Source organism: Plecotus auritus, assembly GCF_963455305.1.
Source record: "Plecotus auritus genome assembly, chromosome: 3".
NCBI lineage: Eukaryota > Metazoa > Chordata > Mammalia > Chiroptera > Vespertilionidae > Plecotus > Plecotus auritus.
The window spans coordinates 22,791,914-22,813,151 of record NC_137772.1 but is presented as its reverse complement, the minus strand read 5'-3'; the positions used below and the strand labels follow the sequence as shown (position 1 = coordinate 22,813,151).

Here is a 21,238-nt window from a genome sequence, read left to right as displayed (position 1 = left end):
TCACAGGCCCCACGGGAGTGGCTAGGCAGGCCCTGCCACTCCTTCCCAGGGCTGTGATGTTCCCAGGGCCTGGCGGGGGTGGCTAGGCAGGCCGCTGCCCCTTCCGTGGCCTGCGATGGACCCGGACCCTGTGGGTGGCATCTGGCGCTGCCCACCCCACCTCCCAGGGCCCCGATGGACTGGTATCTTGCCAGCAGTGTCTGGCGCTGCCCACCAGGCCTCCCCCCCAAGGCCGGGCCATGGTGCTGCCCGCCTGCCTGCTTATACAAATTTACCCTCCATCTTTGATGGGTTAATTTGCATACTCGCTCTGATTGGCTGGTGGGTGTTGCTTGGTGTAGTGGAGTGATGGTTAATTTGCATGTTTCTCTTTTATTAGTGTAGATTATTCATGTAATTATCCAAAACTTCTGGAAAGAGAAATGCGTAACATATCTAAGCATGCATAATAACTAACATATAATAATAAAAGCATAATATGCTAATTAGACTGGATGGCCAAATGACCTTCCAGACGACCTTTTGGATAAAGCCAGGGCTGCGAGGGCCGAGGCATCTGCTGCAGCTGCGAGGGCTGAGCCCCTTGCACAAATTTCGTGCATCGGGCCTCTAGTGAATAATGAACATTCAAATAGGTCTTGTGTCCCAGAAATTCACTAGGCAGGACTGCAAACCATGGAAAAGGGTGGGGACTGGAGGCAGAGTATCTAATTGAATTCTGGGTCTGGGGCTTACTACTACCTTGATAAGTATCTTTATCTCTCTTTGCCTCAGTTTCCTCATCTATAAAATGAGAATAATAATTCCTTTTATAGTTTTTTTTTTTTTTTTTTTTTTTTTTTTGTGTGTGTGTGTGTGTGTGTGTGTGAAAATGAAATGCCAATACATGTAAAATCCTTTTAAGAGCACTGGAAGCATAACAGGACAAAACTACAGCAGCATTAAAATATGTGTTAGATATTAGGATGGGGAAGACAGTTCTAAACCTAAAACTGAAGGAAGAACAAACACTTAAGAAAAGTAATGATTGATAGATAATATTTTGTCAAAATTAAACATCAGTTTCATCTAAAACATTATAAGCAAAATTATAGGCACAGGCTTAACAGCTTTAATATAGAAAGGACACTTGCAAAGGACAGTGAGAAGGATAAATACCTTAAAATAAAATGGCAAAGGGGCAGGAAAACAGAATTTACAAAAGAAGAAACACAAATGGCTAAGGAAGATATTTAGAAGGACCAATATCACTATTTATTAAAGAAACATTATCTTTTTTACATCAACTAGAAAACCATTAATATGTCCCTTTACTTATCCAAACAGGCTTTGTAGCTTCCAGACTCAAGAGACCACACACTGTATGATTCCATTTATTTTTTAAATATATTTTTATTGATTTCAGAGAGGAAGGGAAAGGGAGAGAGAGATAGAAACATCAATGATGAGAGAGAACCATTGATTGGCTGCCTCCTGCAAGCCCCCCACTGGGGATCGAGCCTGCAACCCGGGCATGTGCCTGTCACTGGAATTGAACCCAGGACCCTTGAGTCCATAGGCCAATGCTTTATCCACTGAGCCAAACTGGCTAGGGCTGTATGATTCCATTTAAATAAAATGTCTATAACAGGTGAATCCATGGAGCCAGAAAGTGGATTGGTATTTGCCCAGGGCTGTAGGTGGGTGTGGGATAAGAGGCATTGAAAACAGTTTCATTTTTTGGTATGATGAAAGTGTTCCAAATTTGACACTGGCAATGGTTGCACAATTCTGAGAATACCCAAAAAACTGTTAAATTGTACACTTGAAATAGGTGAATTTATTACTGGTATTATGGATTAGATCTCAATAAATCTACTATTTAAAAATTCATTTATATTATTTAATAACTAGAGGCCTGGTGCATGAATTTGTGCATGGGTGGGATCTGGCTGGCTGGGGGGGGGTGTTGTTTGGGGGCGGGGCTGGCCAGGGGGAGAGGCTGCGGGCAGTTGGCAGGGGGAGTTGCCCCCTGGTTGAACTCCTGGTCGAGGGGACAATTTGCATATTAGCCTTTTATTATATAGGATTTACTCTTGAAAAAAATTTTAAGACAATGATTAGATAGCTACATAAAAATGTAGTATAGTGATTTTGCTCAAATCTTCATTTATGATGCTAAACAATTGCTAACAATCTAAGTATTTAATAATATAGGAATGGTTAATAGATTTTGGTGCTTTCATATAATGGAATACCATGCAGACATTACAAATGATATGAACTATTAATACAACAATTACCAAGATGAATGTACAGAGAATAATGCTGAGTGCAAAAAGCTAGTCCCCCAAACTTACATACCATATGACTTAATTTTTATAACACTAGAGGCTTGGTGCATGAATTCGTGCACCAGTGGGGTCCCTCGGCCTGGCCTGTGGGATTGGGCCGAAACCGTGTCTCCAACATCCCGAGGAGTCCCAGATTACGAGAGGGCGCAGGCCAGGCCGAGGGACCCCACTGGTGCACGATCAAGGCCGGAGAGGGACACAGGATGTTGGCCAGCCAGGGAGGGACTGCGGGAGGGCTCCAGGGCATGTCTGGCCCATCTTGCTCAGTCCCGATCAGCCGGACCCCAGCAGCATGCTAACATACCGGTTGGAGCCTGTGCCCCCTGGTGGTCATTGTACATCATAGAGACTAGTCAACCAGTCAACTGTCTGCCCCCTGGTGGTCAGTGCACATCATAGCAAACAATTGAGTGGCCTTAGCTTATCATTAGCATATTACGCTTTTTTTAAAAAATATATTTTATTGATATTTCACAGAGAGGAAGGGAGAGGGATAGAGAGCTAGAAACATCGATGAGAGAGAAACATTGATCAGCTGCCTCCTGCACACCTCCCACTGAGGATGTGCCCGCAACCAAGGTATATGCCCTTGACCGGAATCGAACCCGGGACCCTTCAGTCTGTAGGCCGACGCTCTATCCACTGAGCCAAACCGGTTTTGGCAGCATATTACGCTTTGATTAGTTGAACAGATGACTGGACAACCGGACACTTAGCATATTAGGCTTTTATTATATAGGATTATTTAAATGACAACAATGTAGATATGAAGAGCAAATGGTTACTGGGGGATAAAAGAAGGGGGAAAGGTAGGAGGGAAGTGGATATGCCCATAAATGGGCAACATGAAAGATTATTTAAAATGATATAAATGTTCTCTATCTTGAGTCTGTCCATGTCAATATTCCAGTTGTTACATTACTACAGTTTTACAATTTATTACCATTTGGGGAACTGGCTAAGGTTCTTTTTATTACTTCTTGCAACTGAATGTGTCTGCAATTATCTCAAAATTAAAAATGTAACTAAAAAAAGAATATTTAAAAGTTTGCAAGTAAATGTTTGAATATAAAATAGTTTGTAGTGAATGAGCTCTATCTTTAATATATATTTTAGTAAGAACTTTCTTCCTTCAAATGCAGCAATTATATCTTTACAGAATGTATCTACTTACCTCCCCAAAATAGGTACATCTGCATTAAAAACTGGTTTCTCCTGGTAGCTATTCTCTTAATTTACCTTTACTTTTCAGTAAATGTGCTACAGCCTCCTACATTCACTCAGCTGCCAGGCAGTGGGGGTGCATTACTGAACTTGACCATTCTAGCCCTCCCACAGCATATGTTTCAGCAGGAAGGATAGACATTAAACAAGTGATTATGAGGTATATAGATGAGTGAGGAGATAGAGGGGGAGAAAGTTCTCTAAAAAATGCATCACAGTGGGACCTACCTTACTAAATCTAGTGAGTGATTCCAGGAAAAGATTCTCAGAGAAAATTATAAGTAAGCAGAGACAGAGCAACTCACAGACCTACATAATACACACCAGACCTCATTTATTGTTTCGATCAGACTTTTACTGGCTTAATGTTTTTTTTAAACATCTTTATGCTCTCTTGTTCCTTTTTTGCAAGTCTCTGCAAAATGCTTGCCTATCTTTTATTATATAGGCAAATAAAATAAAAGAAGAAACAAAAAAGATTCACCTGTTATAGACATTTTATTTAAATGGAATCATACAGCCCTAGCCAGTTTGGCTCAGTGGATAAAGCATTGGCCTGTGGACTCAAGGGTCCTGGGTTCGATTCTGGTGAAGGGCACATGCCCAGGTTGCAGGCTCAATCCACAGTGGGGGGCTTGCAGGAGGCAGCCAATCAATGGTTCTCTCTCATCATTGATGTTTCTATCTCTCTCTCCCTTTCCCTTCCTCTCTGAAATCAATAAAAATATATTTAAAAAATAAATGGAATCATACAGTGTGTGGTCTCTTGAGTCTGGAAGCTACAAAGCCTGTTTGGATAAGTAAAGGGACATATTAATGGTTTTCTAGTTGATGTAAAAAAGATAATGTTTCTTTAATAAATAGTGATATTGGTCCTTCTAAATATCTTCCTTAGCCATTTGTGTTTCTTCTTTTGTAAATTATTATCTCTCTTTCAAAACCTTATCACACCACATAAGGGCACTCTTATTAGATTTGGTCTTCTATTCATATATACTGTGAGGGTGGAATATAAATAGATTCCTACCTTGTGATCTCACTTATAATCATGCTCACTTGGTCTATGGGAGGAAGAAAAATAATAATTGTCACATTGTTTGGTATAAGGAGAGACTCAACCGAACTGCACACATACACATCAAGATAGATGATTTAAAGATTTTAAAATAGCAACTGGTGTGGGATTACTATATATGTTATAGGAAAAGCCCTACAGAGAAACCACTCAACATTTCAAAGATCTGCAACTGGATGATTATGGGTATATCAATCATCTTCTTCATTTCTTTCTGTAGTTTCCAAAACTTCTGGGATGAACATGCATTACTTTTATAAGCAGTAAAAATCAATGTCCAAAAAATTTCTCTTTCCTATTAGTTCCTGAGATTCTCTTAACTAGACCGAACTGAATCAGAAGCGTGGGAGGAAATATTTTGTGTTTGGCTTTTATTATACAAGTTTCACTCCTACGATGTCTATTAAAGAAGGAAGCAAGAAGCACTGTATTTTTAAATCTTCAGTGAATTCCAAAATATTCTCCTTTAATTTAATTTTCATCATGGAAATCTGTGCACAAGGACACCTTTTTTCATCTGCTTTGTTGATTGCCTTGCCTCTAGTACTGGTAAGGGTATATAGTAATCACTTACTAGTAAATACTGACTGAATGAGTGAGAGTCCATTTAGATTCATCTGAATATTTATTTTAAACCCATATACAACGAAGTCTCCAAGAGTTAAGATGATTAGGAAAAGCAAACACATGAATGGATAAATGTACTACAATGATGTTAAAGTAACACATTCATTCACTCACCTTCGCGTGTGTGAGTGTGTGTGTTCGTATGACACTGACAAACATCAGCCCTGGCCCATTTGGAGCATCACTCTGTCTACTTCTGCTCCTTCTCCATCTCTCCGCCCTAGTCAGCTCTGCAGTAGAATGCCAACACGGCCAAAAATAACTGGAAGCAAAAATATCAGAAGGGAATAGGAGGGAAAGGTGATGGAGCCAGGCCCTTGACTAACTTGTAAATCGTGTAATCAGCAACAGCATCACTCAGAGTCAGCAACACCTGCCAGTAAGTCGTAAATTTGGGGCTAGAACATGGGAAGCAGCAGCCTCCCTTTCCTCATCCGATGCCCTATTTTGGCCTTTTTCTAATTTTCCTTTCAATGCTACTATGTTAGAAAAGTCATTGTAGCACAAGAAAATCAATAAAAATTCAATTGCGAATAATAGTTCTTTGCAGCTCAGCAACACTAGGGAGTTATTGGCTCATTCAATGTTCTGGCCGTTAATGCAATGAAATAAAAATAATTTACTCATTCACACCAAATCAGCCAGTGAAAAATCATAGTCTTTTTTTTTTAAATAGGCATGGTCATAGTCATTTAAGATTGCAAGAGGATGGTATAATGTCCCAGTAGTGTCCAACTACAATGGTATTCAAATCAGCTTTGAATCTTCCCCACCCATATTTTTTTCTGAAGAAACAACAAGTCACATAAAAGGAATTTGAAACTTAGCCAAATACAGATCAATTGTAATGAAAGGGTTGGTTCAAATGCAGAACAGATGGATGCTAGCAAAATGAAAGTCAAGGTCTGGTGCCCTCATTTGGTTCTGCCTCAGTCTCCAGCCCTAGATGGTTATGGCCTGAGAAGTCAGCTACTCACTTCAGTTCCCAAAGGAAGCATATAAAAGGCTTCCTGTCAGGTCAGTCCTTTCCTAGATAATAGTGTTCTTGTATTTGGCACATTATATATGCCTCTCTTGCCAGCCTGGCTTAAACACTCTGCCTTGCTTAGATCTATGAATTCTTCAAATTTCTTAACCCAGTGATCCATATTAAGACTAAGCTGCTCTTATCTGTCATTTCATGTCTTTGCTGTGGATCTTCAAGTTCTGATCTCGCCAGTCTCCTTGAAAGAAACTCACACTGAAGCACAGTTTCATGTGTAGATTCCCATATGTCAGGGGTGTACAGGTGACATCTGTTAATTCCTAAGATTTCTGAATATAGCAGAGGTAACTCCTGCTGAGTAAATCTTGCTGCAATAGGGAAGAAAAGACATCTTTAGCCCTAGTTGAATTGCATGGGCCTCTTCATGTTTCCCTTGACCTCACCTTGGTACAAGTAATGAGCAGGATCTAGGAAAGCAAGGAGTTGGGCTGAAGCCAGCACTCCTGTCAGGCAGGCTCCTGAAGGCTGTTTTCAGGGCCCTGGAATAACCTGGGAGCATTGTTAGAACCCCATCCTACCTCCGTGATCTGCAATTCCTCTGTGGTTATTAGTCAATCATTTTATAACGAGCATTGTGTGACATTAGCCCTTCCACAACAAGCAGCAGTGAGTCAGGCAACAGTGATGTTGCAAAGGGAGTATCCAGCAGCAGGGACGCATGGTGATGGGCAGAAACAGCTGCAATTTTACAAAATGCTTGAGCACTAATTTGACCTGCCCTCAGTTGACCTATGTTCTTATTACATTCCACTATATTTGGCTGCTTTTGTTTACAACGACATGCAAAATATTCATTCGTATCCCCCAAAATGAAAATTTATTAAAAATCAAGAGGATGACATTCTTAATTTTGAGTCCAGGACTGACTGGAAACCAAGAAAGACCACAGACCAGGCTTGAAAAAGAGAGTAAGGATCACAAAACAAGCAGGCCTTAAAGAGACTGTACCATGGCCTGATGAGAGGATGAAGAGATCCAGTGTCATTTCCATTAACTGGGTGATTTCATAGTTTTTAGCACAGATGTTGCTTCTCTTACTTTTGCTCCTCCTGAACAATTGCCTCTCACTCTGTGCTGTCTTAATGGCTTCTGCTTTTACTCATGGCTTCTGATAGTTCAGGGTCACTGCTGCCTGCTTCTTCGTCTGTCTTTTTTCCTTCTGTTGCCACTATCAATGGCAGATTCTCTTTCAGGATCAAGTTATACTCAGAGGAGCAATAATCTACAAGCACATAGTCACTTTATCCTTCTTGAGTCTGTTCACATGCAGCTAACCTATCTAGTTGTACATTCCTGAACCCATGGACATGACAGTGGGCATCTGTGGGACACAACATGGCCACCTCCATCTCAGAAGCCACTCAGCACCAATTCTTCCTGCAGGGACTATGGGTGAGAACTCCATATATGGAAACCACTCTTGGGGAAGGATTTGTGGGGTTTGCTTTGTTTCCAAGTTCCATAAAAGGCACCTTTTGCGCATTGATTACATTGATTTGGCTGTGTCAATACATCAAGGACAGCTGAAGCTTGACCTAAATAGCAGATCTCAACAACCTTCAACAGGGAACAGTTATTAGGTGAAAAATCCAAAATTCTCTGCTCCCTTGTTCTTAAAGCTTTAAATCAAATTAAAAGAAAGCTAATAACTCACATTTTGTATCTACATTGTTTTCTACTGAAAGGTAGAGGGGCAGAATATCCATAAGCTCCACATTCTATATTTTTGTATTATTGCTCTATTTACTGTGCTATTGGGAATACTGACTGTTGTTTGAACGCAGAAATAGCTACTGAAACAAGGTACTTTTGATGTAGATTTTTTTTGTTAAAGTAAAGCCCCAGAAACCATTGTCTAGACCAGGCTGCTCAGTTGTCCAGAAGCGTATAGAAAGATTATGCTGCTCGTCTTCCTACTTTCCGGATTCCTATCCATGATGTTAGTTAAACCCCACACCCCCTACAAAAGCACCAGAGCATGTGTGCAGCTCAGCATCCTGATGAACACTTGAATGCAAAAAGCATTCAATGGTTGATGGGATAGAGAGTTTCAAGAACAACACAGACGTGAAGAATAATTCCTGACTTTCCTCAGCGCTCTCCTAGCCCTCCACAGGAAATTAGAAGGATATGAACTAACAAGGAGTTAAAAAGAAATGACCTAAAAATAAACTTAAGCTTTAATATTCACCACCTCATTATAATTCAGTATTAGTGCTGCAGAGAGATATGGGCGGGGAAAAGGGAGGGGAGAGAGTCAAAAACAAACAAACAAAAAAACCAACCAGCAACAAAAAGTAATGTAAGTTTTGAACTACACTTAGTTTTTTTGATCCTCCCCCAACCCACCCTTGACCCAGGTCTCCCTGAAGCCAGAAGGTGTGGCCAAGTGTCTTGAGCATGTGGATTATGGGATATGCCGCCAAACATGCAGCACGCCTGCCTCCTGCTTGGCTACATAGAGCAATTGAAGGTAAGCTGCAGTTTGTCTGACCTTCAATCAACCTTTCCAAAAGGATCTAAGAGAACAATTTAGCCAGAAGTTGTCCACTTTTGGGATAATAAAATCCATAACAAATAATGCAGATAAAACTAAAGCTGACAGGAAAGAATTGACCATTCAGAGGTCTGGGGGATGCTTTTAAGAAAACGAGAACAACATAAGATTCTGAAATAGGAACCAGCACGGGTATTTGAGGGAGAAAAAAAGTCACTGGGACTGGACAATGAAGGGGAGCATTAAGGTGCAGGGAAGGTACGAGGGGGCCAATATCAAGAAATTTGGAAAGACAGTCAGGGAAGTTTAGCCAAGAGAACACTGTGATCTGGTTTGTATTTTTTAAAAAATAATCTTTCAGGCCACTGTGTGGAGAATGGATTTTAAGAGTGCAAGAATAGAAGCAGTAAGATTATCACAGTAAAGAAATAACAATTGTTTGCACCAGATGGAGAGAAGTGGATATATTCAGAATATATTTTGGAGATAGAGTTGGCAGGACTTGATGCTGGTGGGATGTGACCGAAGGAAACTGAAGAACCTAGATGGTGACACTGAGGTCTTGTCGTGAGCCTCTGAGGGGACATTACTGAACCAGGAAAGGCTGGACTAAACACAGCTTTGCAGGAAAGTTGATGATATGAAAACCAAGAGAGCTCTCTCTGGGAGATACTGCATTTGAGATGCCTAGTAGAGATCCAAGTGGATATTATCTCAGGTAGTCAGTGAGCAAAGAAATTGAGAGATGAGATGCAAGCTTAAGGCTGCAAATAATCAGCAGATAGGTAGTACCTAGAGCCATAGAGTGAAAAACTTCACCTAGGGAAAGTCTGTGGATTAAGGAGAGGCGTAGAGTACCACAATATTTAGAGGTGGGAAGAAAGGGAAGAATCTGCACAGGAAACTAAATTTTGGTCATTAGAAAGGAGGAATACAGAAGACAGCAAAGTTACAAAACATTCCCACGACCCACTCCCAGCAATTGTGTTCCTAAGGTCATAAAGATGGACAGCTTTTATTAAATACTAGAGGCCAGTGCATGAAAATTCGTGCACTGGATGGATCCCTCAGCCTGGCCTGCGCCCTCTTGTAGTCCGGGAGCTCTTGGAGGAGTGGGCCTAAGCTGTCAGTTGGACATCCTTAGCACTGCCATGGAGGTGGGGAGAGGCTCCTACCACTGCCACTGCGCTGGCCAGCCATGAGCTGGCTTCTGGCTGAGCGGTGCTCCCCCTGTGGAAGCAGACTGACCACCAAGGGGCAGCTCTTGCACTGAGCATCTGCCCCCTGGTGGTCAGTGTGCATCATAGCGACTGGTCATTCCCAGTCGTTCTGCCCTTAGGGTCAATTTGCCCTTTTATTATATAGGATTAAGAGCTCCACACATGATTTTCACATGCAGCAGGTTTTAGTCTATAATAGAGTGCAAAGCTAGTTACTTGAACCAAGAACTCAAATCCAGCTCTTCTTGATGCCATTGAGTAACCTGGTTATTATTTAACAGGAAAGGAGGAGAGGGAAGGCTAAATGATATAGGTGTGCCATTTATACAGCTTTGCCAAAAAGATGCATTTAATATTCTCCAAGTCTGTTGCCTGCTAATCGATGGGGGAAGGGACTGGACAAAGGCAATTTAGACATATGCCCAGTAAGGTCTGAGTGACGTGAGAAGGAGCTTTCCCATCAATCACACATGGAAGCAAGTCAGTGGCCAGAATAGGGTGACCACTACAAGTGCGATAACCTGAATATTTAAACTTCTAAACAAAGTAATGCACTCTCTTGGTTTTTACTCACTGGTGTGCTGCGTTACTGTGATTCCTGTTGCAGGGGGGTGCACTCCCCTGCATCCACGTGGCTCACGGCCACATGGGACTCCCACAATGGACTAATGGGCTTTAATTAACTTGGATGCTGAACTATACCCAGTGGCAACATGGAACGGAAGTTCTGGACACTGGCCTTGCTTTTGGCTCTCCTGAGACTCCAGTTATACCTTTTTCCAGGATTGGCTTAAGAAGTAGGGGACTTTGCAACCCAAGGAATGTAACTTCATGCAAATAAAGTCTTTTCCCACGTTTTATTCTCCCATGGGGACTTCTGAAAATTCTTATTTCAGTGGTACAAAGAACCTTAACCTCACTCCCATGAACAAGAGAGGAATTTGATTGTCGGATAACATTCTGACATTTACTTCTGCACTCTTTCTACTGCTCCTATGAGCCCATCTAATCTTCATGCTTGTATTAAATCACCTCTTCCTCAAATAGCTAACTCCAGCTACCATTCAAGCTTTTCTCTCCTCAGTCAAATTTTTGGAAATGGCTGTGCATACCATCTCTGCTTTCTCATTTCCCGGTGATCCCTATAGATCCTCTATAATCTCACTAGGCTGCTTTGCCCAGGTCCATGGAAGCCTTCATGTTTCCAAATATCATTGATCCTTCTCACTTCTTACCTTAATCTTGTGACAGTGACACTACTGACCATTTATTTCTTTATGAAAACCTTTGGTCCCCCTCGGATCTCTCAGCACCCCTTCAACTTTACCCCTTAGTCTTCGTCATGGCTTCCTCTCTTTTTGCCCCTCCCCACCCCCTTAACCATTCATAGAATTTAATGGGCCTGCTGCTCCTTCTCTCCTCACCAGCAGTTTGGGAGAATGTATAGTATGAGAAAACACCTTAAGCAATTCTGATAAAACCCTACATCTCCGACCTTCTTGATGAAGATCTACTGTCCTAATGACTACCTACTTGGCAATGACTCTCGGTTCTGAGTTTGATGTTAATGCCTGGGCTTCAGGCTCAAAAATGCGACAGCATGATGAAACAGTTCACTGAATAGTCTTCCATGGGTAGTTCACACATACCATGATCAAAAACTGAACTCGGTATCTTGTTCTTCCACCTAGTTTTGACTACTCTGTTTGTAATGTCATTAATGAATCATTATCAATTCAGTCAGTTAAGCCAAAAAACAGAAAACCCCAAACCTGGAGGAATTTCTAAATGCCCACCTTCCCTTCCCTCAGCCCAACAGCCAAGCAGGCACAGACACTTGATAATTTTACCCTCCCGGAACCTCAAATTTGCCACCTCCTCTTCAACTTACAACTGTCCCTGCAAAAGTTCAAGTCCCATCAGTGGCCTCATAGATGGGCACAAAGCTTCTTTGCCTTGAGTCTTATTCTTCTCTGGCTATGGTAAATGGAAGAGTGGGAGGCGGCTTTGAAAACATGGTCACATCACTGCCATCACTGCTCTACTTATGACACTTCAGTGGCCCCAGACTACATAAACTTTTAGAGAATGCAAACACCCTCCATAATCCAACCCATCTACTTGCCCTGGTAGCCCCATCTCCTTGTTTTCCCACATAGACCCATGTAGTTCCCATACTGTTCCATCTTTCTGTGCTTTTACTCAAGCTCTCTCCTTAACCTGTACATATTCTTTAAACGGGTAGCCCCCCTTCTTCCTTAGGAATTAGCTCAGAAAGTGCATCTCAGATCTCAAGGATGAGTAAACTGTCCTTTTATGGGTTCCTAAAACACACTGTGCTTTCCATTAACCATGCTCAATGGAAAAGACTTGTTCATAAGTATATGCCTTCACTAGGCTATAAACTCTTCAATGGGAGGGATAGGATTTTATTGTTGTGCTACCCAGAACATGGCAGGTAATTATTCACGGATGGCTGACACTCCCACCTCTAAGCACTCCTGCACCACTTAACAAATCTCTAGAATGCACACTCTTGACTTTACTTACTCTGGTGGTGAGATATTAAACTGATTTAGAAATAATATTACCAGGCTCAAGAAGTCTTCAAAGTTTAACAAAGATAAGTTTTGTTTTTGTTTTTCTGGCTTAACATCTGCTTGCATTATCTGTGAGAATGTTTCTTTAGTGGAGAAAATGAGAGTTGAATCAAAGTAAAATCTACACCTTCTTCCATGATAAACTTTCACTGAGATTTTTTTTTTTATAGAAGTGGCCATTTTCCAGGAAGTTTAAAGTTTATTTTACCACAAGAATGGCAGGCTGAATTTAGTTGTAGTTCCGTAAAAGGTTGTGGCCATATTTCTGCAAATTCTTCTTGGTAAAATAATGGTTGGCAATAAATAACATGAAGGAAAATTATTTGGGGAAATTCTTTTCATCATCCACAGAAGAATATATCATAAAGCGGTGTGATTCTACCTAGTAGTTTTCATCTTTAAGGTTGATGTACTCAATTGTGTACATGGTAAGCAAAGGTAATACAATTTATATCAATTCCAAACAGATCATTCTACTCTGTTCATAGAATCACCATTGTTTATAGTTCAGTGTTTCTCACACTTTCTACTGAAGTGCCCATATTGGCAGAGCGAAATAAATTCACATCCTCAAGACATTTACAGGTAGAGGCTAAAAAGATGTGGCATGCACAAAATAAATGGTTTTGAAGTTCCAAGCTGCATCTTCCCAATTCAAGAAAAGTTTGCATCCCACCCCACTCTGCACTACTGTTTATATTTTACAGACCTAAAGGGGACGATAGTTGATGCTTCAAAAAATGTACTATGTCTATCTTGTGGCTTTTTATTTCCCAGAATACCCAGCAGTGTTCTACAGGAGGCTAGCATTTTGAGAGATGTGTATAGTTAAAAATGGCCTATTATGTAAAATGCTTCTCAATTTAGGTCATTTCAGTGTTTTCCTGTGTTTCAATACATAGTAGACATGTTTGGAAGGCATATCTACAGACTTCTCAGTTCACCACATCAAGAGACATATGCTGTGGATTTGCCCATTGCTGATTATATCAACTCCAATCACTTGATTAAAGTGGTATACGGCAGGATTTTCTACTGCAACATTACTAATTCCCCCTTTGTACTTTACAAGTATATTGTGTATTATATAAACATCCTGTTACTCCTGAAACTTTCATCCACTAGGTTTAGCATCCATAACGCTTGTCTGAATCAATTTATATTATGATAGAGGCTAAATCATAATTTTCATTTTCCTTCATTCCTTCTACATTTATTCATTTATTCTACTGTAAGCAAGAGCTCTCTCTTTCCCTCATTTATTACTTACATATTCACCCATTCATTAATTTAAAAAAATATATGAGTATAGAGTCATAGATTCTTTATCCCTCCCTCCCAACCCTGACTAGCTTTATTAAGCAATTCATGAATTGGGCAGCATTCCCTCTACCAGCTCGTAAGGGCACTCCCAGATTCATGGATTCTTATTTAATGAGTTATAATACCTCACTATCACTTATTTTGATGGTCAAATTGTCCCAATTTGGTCAGCGGGAGACCCTTCTAGGTGGCTGCTATTCCCTTTTTACATGTACAAACTGAGGGACATTATGAAAAATAACTGACAATTACACTTTAGAAACTCAGTGAAATGAAGGACCAAGGAAGGCAGGGATTGTTTGGATTAAAGGAGGCTACAGAAACCTCTCCACTGGATGCAAGCCATGCTCTAGGATTTTTTTTACTGTTATAAAGGACATTACTGAACAATCAATGAAATGTGAATAAGGTCTTTAGATTGCATAATAGTATTCTATTAATGTTAATTTCTTAATAGTTAAGCTATAGCTATGTAAGCCATGCTCTAGGATTTTTGTTAATGTTATAAAGGACATTACTGAACAATCAGTGAAATGTGGATAAGGTCTTTAGATTACATAATAGTATTCTATGAATGTTAATTTCTTAATAGTTATGCTACAGTTGTGTAAAAATATCTTTGTTTTCTTAAAGACATACACAATGAAGTATTTAGGAAAAAAGAGTATCATATCTGCAACTTAATCTTTAACAAGTCAAAATATAGACCACAATTGTCTATATTCAAACACATTTGTAGATAAACAGAGGAAGAGAGAGAATGACTAAGCAAATGTGGTAAAATGTTAACATTTGAAGAATATCAGTAAAGGGTTTCAGGGAATTCGTTGTGTTATATTATAACTTTCCTGAAAGTCTGAAATTATGTCAAAATAAAAATATTTTTTAAAACTACATTAGTCCATACCTAGCCTACTCACCTAATGCGGTAATTCCTTCTAAGATATCAACAACCAGACATACATCCCTATCTTGCCCACAGTTCCCAAGAGACTGTGGCCACAAGAGAATGTTCCATCACTCGGTATTTCTAGTTGCCAGTTTGACACCCCAATATGCCATCTTAAAACTTAGCTCCGGGGATGCTACCTCCGACTTAGGAGCAAAATGGAATAATCCTGTCTCCAATTGTATGTGGAGTCAGTTTGAATGTGTCCCTCATCTTTCATGATACAAATGAAATAATTTACTGAACTATCACCATGGCTGCCACCTGCAGCCGGTTCCATGGACCAGTGTGGTTGCACAGGCCCCAATCTTGATTGAATGCTCTAATGTTGATGGCTTGAAACTCTTAATAATTTTTAAACAAGAGGCCCCACATTTTAATTTTGCACTCCATACACAAATCATGTACCCAGGTCTACTACCACATGCCTATGTGGCACCTTTGTGTAAACTGGATCCCTGTGAGCACAAGGTGTGCCTAGGAAACAGCACCTATGTGCCAAGAAAAACTAGCTTCCTCCTTCGATGCTTACAACCACATTCTAGGGTGCACATGCATCCCCTTCCTTGGCTACATGCTCTTACACAGTGCACAGCTTCATCAGCAGGCCTGGACTCTCACATGCTTCAGTAATGTTCATACAGGTCAATTTCTGCCTGAAAGTGAGGATGGACTTTGGGTGGGATAGAATAATATTTTCTCTTGACTTTGGCTGCATTCTTCTATGGGGAGGGCGGAAGTTTCAAGCTTTTGTGCAATTTCTACCAAGTGCTCAGAATTGGTCTTAACATATTTTCCATAATGTGGCTGAATTCCATGTTGTGAAAAGCAGGAAGGGATAGTACATGTAGAGCAGGCAACCTCAAGCTGTTTCAGAGCCGTATGCTGTACATCACAGATCTATATGGTTGTAATAACTCACCTGCTCCCAATTCCCTCTTCTTTATTCCAATGAAAATTATTAGGAGAAGTGCAGAATCCAGGGAGGAATAAGATGATCCTTATCATAATGTCCTTATGAGCTAGGGATTTGCTAAGAAGTCAGATGCCATGTCAGCCCCATGGCACAATCATGACACATAGCTAACAAACACCCTTTCATGGAACCATAGCTGGTATTGACAGGGCTGCTTTTCAAACCAAACATTTATAATACAGAGGTTATACATAAGGCTCTGTCTTAGACTCAGAGGTCAAGACAATAAGGGTAATGCAGTTGAATCTTAAAGCAGGCTACAATCTAATAAAAAGAATCCAAAAATAACTTCAAAATAACTCTCATTCTGCGAAAATTGTAAGTACCATGGGAGAAGTACTAAGTAAATGCTATGAGAATTCTGAGGTGGTTATTGATAATTTATCAAATTTGAAGCTGGAGATGCTAGAAGGCTATCTTCTTCAGTGGCTCAGCTGGTATGTCAGGCTGCTGAGATCAGTTCCTTTAAGGGATTTGCTAAATTTGGTTTAGTAAAGGAGACAGCCCACAAGATGGGCCTTGGATGTAGGAATTAGTTGTGAGACATTCCTATGCTCCAGGGAGGAGAAGGAATATGAGCATGTCAAGAAGTGGGAAAGCGAGTCACCTGTCCCAGAGTCAGAGCTGTGCTAACTCAACTGGCATTCAGCACACCTATATGAATGTAATAGGAGATGAGGCTGGAAATGGAGGTCAAGGTTGAATCTGAATACCAGACAGATGTGGCTATATTCATGTATTTTTATAATTAATTTTGCAATTAGAGGGGAGCATTTACAGTTTTAGCAGCTGAAATTATATATCAAAGTCATTAAGCAGAGATCCATATTTGAGATTTAATTGGATATCTTTCTTATATAGTTTTCAAAAAGAGAAGACCCCCCCAAAAAATAAATCCACGAATGAAAATGCCATTTTTACTATGTGCCTATAAAATTAGCTAGGGAGTTTGACAGCTTTGAAATGAGATTCTCCTTTAAGTTCTTCTTTTATTCTTGGCATAATTGCTTAGATATTTTAGGAGTGTTTCAAATAAACAGCATATTTAAATTATATTCTAGATGTATCATATATGTATATTTTTAAACAAAATAGTGGTTTCCTGCTGTGTTTGATTCTAAGTAGTCAATAAGCTATGTGACTGTAACAGGCAAATGTTTCCTTCATTCCCCAAAACCCCAACTCCCACATTGAAAAAAAAGGCCCCAGTGTCAAGAAGGGATTGATGGACCAAGGGTTAATGATATAGGCAAAACATTCTGTGAGCAGATGAAGAAGAGGGAGAAAAACAGGAAAGAAAAGCAATGGCTAAGCAGCCAAATGTTCGCCCATGAAAAGAAAGAACGGTGCCTAATTGAATATTCCCAGTTTTGACAGCCATCCAACAGCAGCGGTAACAGATGCCACAGCAGCCCAGCTCCCTCCAGCTGGATTGAAACAGACAAACTGGAGAAGGCCTGTGGGAGCTGCTCCCCAGGGATGGACTACTGCCAACCTGGTAGGGTAAGATGTGGGCTGGCTTTGTTTATTTTTACCTTTAGAAAAATCACCTTTGAAATGGGGCCTCAGCTCTCTCTAGCCCCAGGCAGTTGGATGGGCAGCCAACATCTCTGACACCATGTGAAATTATTAAGAGACATACAAGTTTAAGATGACAAGAACATTGGCTACACACTATTTTATAGCCACTAAGGCAACAAGCAATGTGTTGTGATTTTATATGTATACTAGAGGCCCAGAGGCCCAGTGCACGAAATTCGTGCACTCGGGGAAGGGGGGGGGGTGTCCCTCAGCCTGGCCTGTGCCCTCTCACAATCCGGGAGACCTCAGGGGATGTCCAACTGATGGCTTAGACCCGCTGCCTGTGCACTGCCACAGAGGCGGGAGAGGCTCCCACCACCACCGGTGCACTTGCCAGCCATGAGCCCAGCTTCTAGCTGAGCAGTGTTCCCCCTGTGGGAGCACACAGACCACCAGGGGGCAGCTTGGTCAATTTGCATATTAGCCTTTTATTACATAGGATAAAATACAATATATATATGACTATATATGACTACATATAATATATAAATATATAATACATAAATGTATAAATACATAAATATATAAGTATAAATACATAATAAAAGTATATATACGTATACATACATATAATTATACATGCAAAAACTTGACTGTGAGAAGGAATACAACTAATTCAGAAACAGATCAGGAAAACAATTGCTGCTTTCCTCAAGGAGATACTCAAATGCCCATGAACTTTTCATTGTATTTGGTTCTCAAACTCCCATTGCACAGAAAAAAATGAGCATGGCCCAAGAGCAAGAGCACTCAGGGAGGGGTAAAGGGATATAAGGTCTGGTTTCTTGTCCTCCATCTGCTGGTGGCCCTTGGTCAAGTCACCTAACCTCTCTGAACATCACTTTCTCAGCCATTAAGTGATAGAGTTGGATGAATGGGTTAAATCAACATTTTCCAAATAGTGCTTTCTAAAGAATGGCCAACAGACCAACTGGCAGGGTCAGCATCATCTGAGAACTCTCAGAAATAAAAGAATCTATGACTTTGGACTGGATTTCCTGCATCATTTTAATTGAGTCATCTGTATTTTAATAGGATTGCAGTTTATCTGCATGCATGTTAAACACTTTTAAACACTGTTCCTGCATCCAAAGCAGCCTGATCATAGAATCACGTGGATAACTTCATACAAACACAACTTTCCTGGAACTGCCTCCAGAGTCTGACCCAACCGATCTGCGGTAGAAGCCAGAAATCTGCCTATCTCACTAATTCGCCAGGTTGGTCCTTGTCAATGAAAGTATGAGTTATATAAATAAATAAAATAATTGTGTTCATATTGTTTCCCCTTAAAATAGAAAGATCTCAAAGGGATATCATGCCACTGAGCTTCCTGGTGTTTTGCAGAGATTAGTTAACCATTTCATGTCCAGACACTCCAGTCAACACGTCCCTCAGCTGAATGTCCCAGCTGCCATGAAGGTAGTGCTCACTGTGGTTTTAAAATTGTTAAATTCTTAATGGATCACTGGTTAAATGTTGGAAACGATAGCAGTTCTGTTGTTGAACTACAATAATTTAATGAATATAAAAACGACATGAATTTTGCAAAGTCCTCTCAAGAAAATTGTCATCAGATTCATAAGCTACATTCATCTATCAAAATCCTTATTTAGCACATTAAAATGTCTTTAGTACTTTAAAAAACAATCTTAAAAAGAACATAGTGACAATTATATCCAATTTGGTTTTTCATTTATTGGAAATAAAGACTTTTCTCAGTGCAATGTGTTGTTTGCTGGGAAATGCTTGCAAATAACAGCCAGAAATCTCTTTATTTCAATAAAACATGAAAGTTATAAAAAAAATGTGTGTGTGTGTGTGTGTGTGTGTGTGTGTGTGTTTTCTCCTACAAGCAAATCAAAAGAATTCCAAGCAAGGTCCTAAAGGCAGTTTTTCCCCCTCCACTTCTGATGTCATTAAACATAGTTAAATTCCAATTTGCATTTTAATGTACACTGGTCCCTGAGTCAGATGCAATATTTAATGACAAATCAAGTCTTGACTTGCATAATTTTAAATAAATTCAAGAATCTGCCACTAGTGACATATGAAGAAATTAAAAATGTGTTGTAAATAGTATTAGCGATTATATTAATTACATAATATAGGCCTTATTGATATTGCTTTTATAACTTGAAACTCCTATCTTTACCAAGTTCATATAAACATATCACAAACAAGAATGACAAAATGAGTTTTGTTAAATCCCTGAAGAGATTTATGAGATTATTAATCCAATGGTATCAGGTGACTAAAAAAGTCAGAGGTGAGAAAAAAGCGTTTTCCATTTCTAACATTCTTTGATCCTATCATACTTGGGAGAGCTAGATAGCTACTACTGGCCTAGAATGGGTTTTTGGAATCCATATAGCCATAATCTGCAGGAAAAAATGGATTAAGGCACTAAAATTTTAATTCTGTTTTATTTGTTTCAGTAAGTTTTTATGCACCTACTGGTGAATGATGCTGGTGCTAGGGAGGCTGTACTACATCACAAAATAATAGCTAGTGATTGATAAAGGCTAACTCTGCATCAGGTAGAGTTTTAAACACAGTTATCAATACTTCTAACTCTTCCAATAAATCTTCGAATAGGCACACTTTTGCCTTTGAAGACATTAAGACACAGAAAAATAAATAAATCATCCATCATCACAAAACTCAAGTAGTGGAACTAGGACTGGAAAATGACAAGACTCCAGTGTCTGGGTTCTTCACTACTCGGATAATGTGTGAAACTGGCAACTGCATGGGGCAAAGGAACATGCCAGCCAGGAGAGGGGGTGCGCAGAACAGCAAAGTGCACACCCTTGAAGGTTATGGGAAATTAGTAAATGTGGGTCTGAGCCACTCATTGCCAAGCTTTGTCAGCCAGGGAAAACCTTGGAGGTTTCTAATAGGCATGTGCCAATCAGGAATTAAGTGTGCCAATCAGGAATTAAGTGAGCAAGTATGGAAGTGAGAGAGGCGAAGTAGATAGATTAGGGAGATACTACTGTTAGTAATTCATCGAATGTGTTACGTGGGCCTCAGAGAAGTACAGGAAAACAAAGAGGGGGGAAAAGTGACACTGAGAAGAAGGAATTTGATGGAACTTATGTTGAAATCCCCTATCGCCTCTCCCATCTTCAGACAGAGTCCAGAGGGTAATCTGCTTCCCCCTGACGAGGGTCAAATCCCCCGGCTAGCCTGGATGAGACCATGCAGGGAATTCAGAGCTATATGTATTAAGGGAGAATAAAATTAAACATAGTCCCTTTCTCAGCTGACCTGTGACTTTAAAGTCATAAAGTATTTGTTGACTAACATTAACTAAATAAGTATAGGAAAAATGTTTCCTATGGCTCTTACATCAAGAGTGCAGTTTACAAAATGACCTCTTCTCCTTGGCTTCCTGGGGCCCAGTTGACACCCAGGAGAGGGACCCCCAAATTGTCAGTACAGTGAAGACGAAATGCACGTTGTGAGAGGGAGATTTCATTTCCCAAGAAGCATACATGTCTCTGCAAATAGCAATTCACTCCTATTCTTAATCCCTAAACCATCGACAACTGCTATTAAGAATTCCTTGAGTCCTCAAATAAATCCCCCCTGTCCGATATTCTTCACAACACCCTCAAAAGGCAGCATTTGAATAAAACAACAAGAAGCGTCTCTGCTCTCTGACTCTCAATTTCTCTCTTGAGGGGCTTTTACACTCCTGAGCACACAAAGGAGGTTTTATGGGGACACATGGGGGTGGGTGAGATAAAGACTCTAAAGGAGGAGAAAGGAAGTTGTGTATT

General features: G+C 40.2%; 1 protein-coding gene across 9 annotated transcripts in view; it reads right to left on the bottom strand.

The window, feature by feature from the left end:
* UNC5D (unc-5 netrin receptor D) overlaps positions 1–21,238 on the bottom strand; it is a 629,157-nt gene that overhangs the window by 298,704 nt on the left and 309,215 nt on the right. The window lies entirely within an intron of this gene.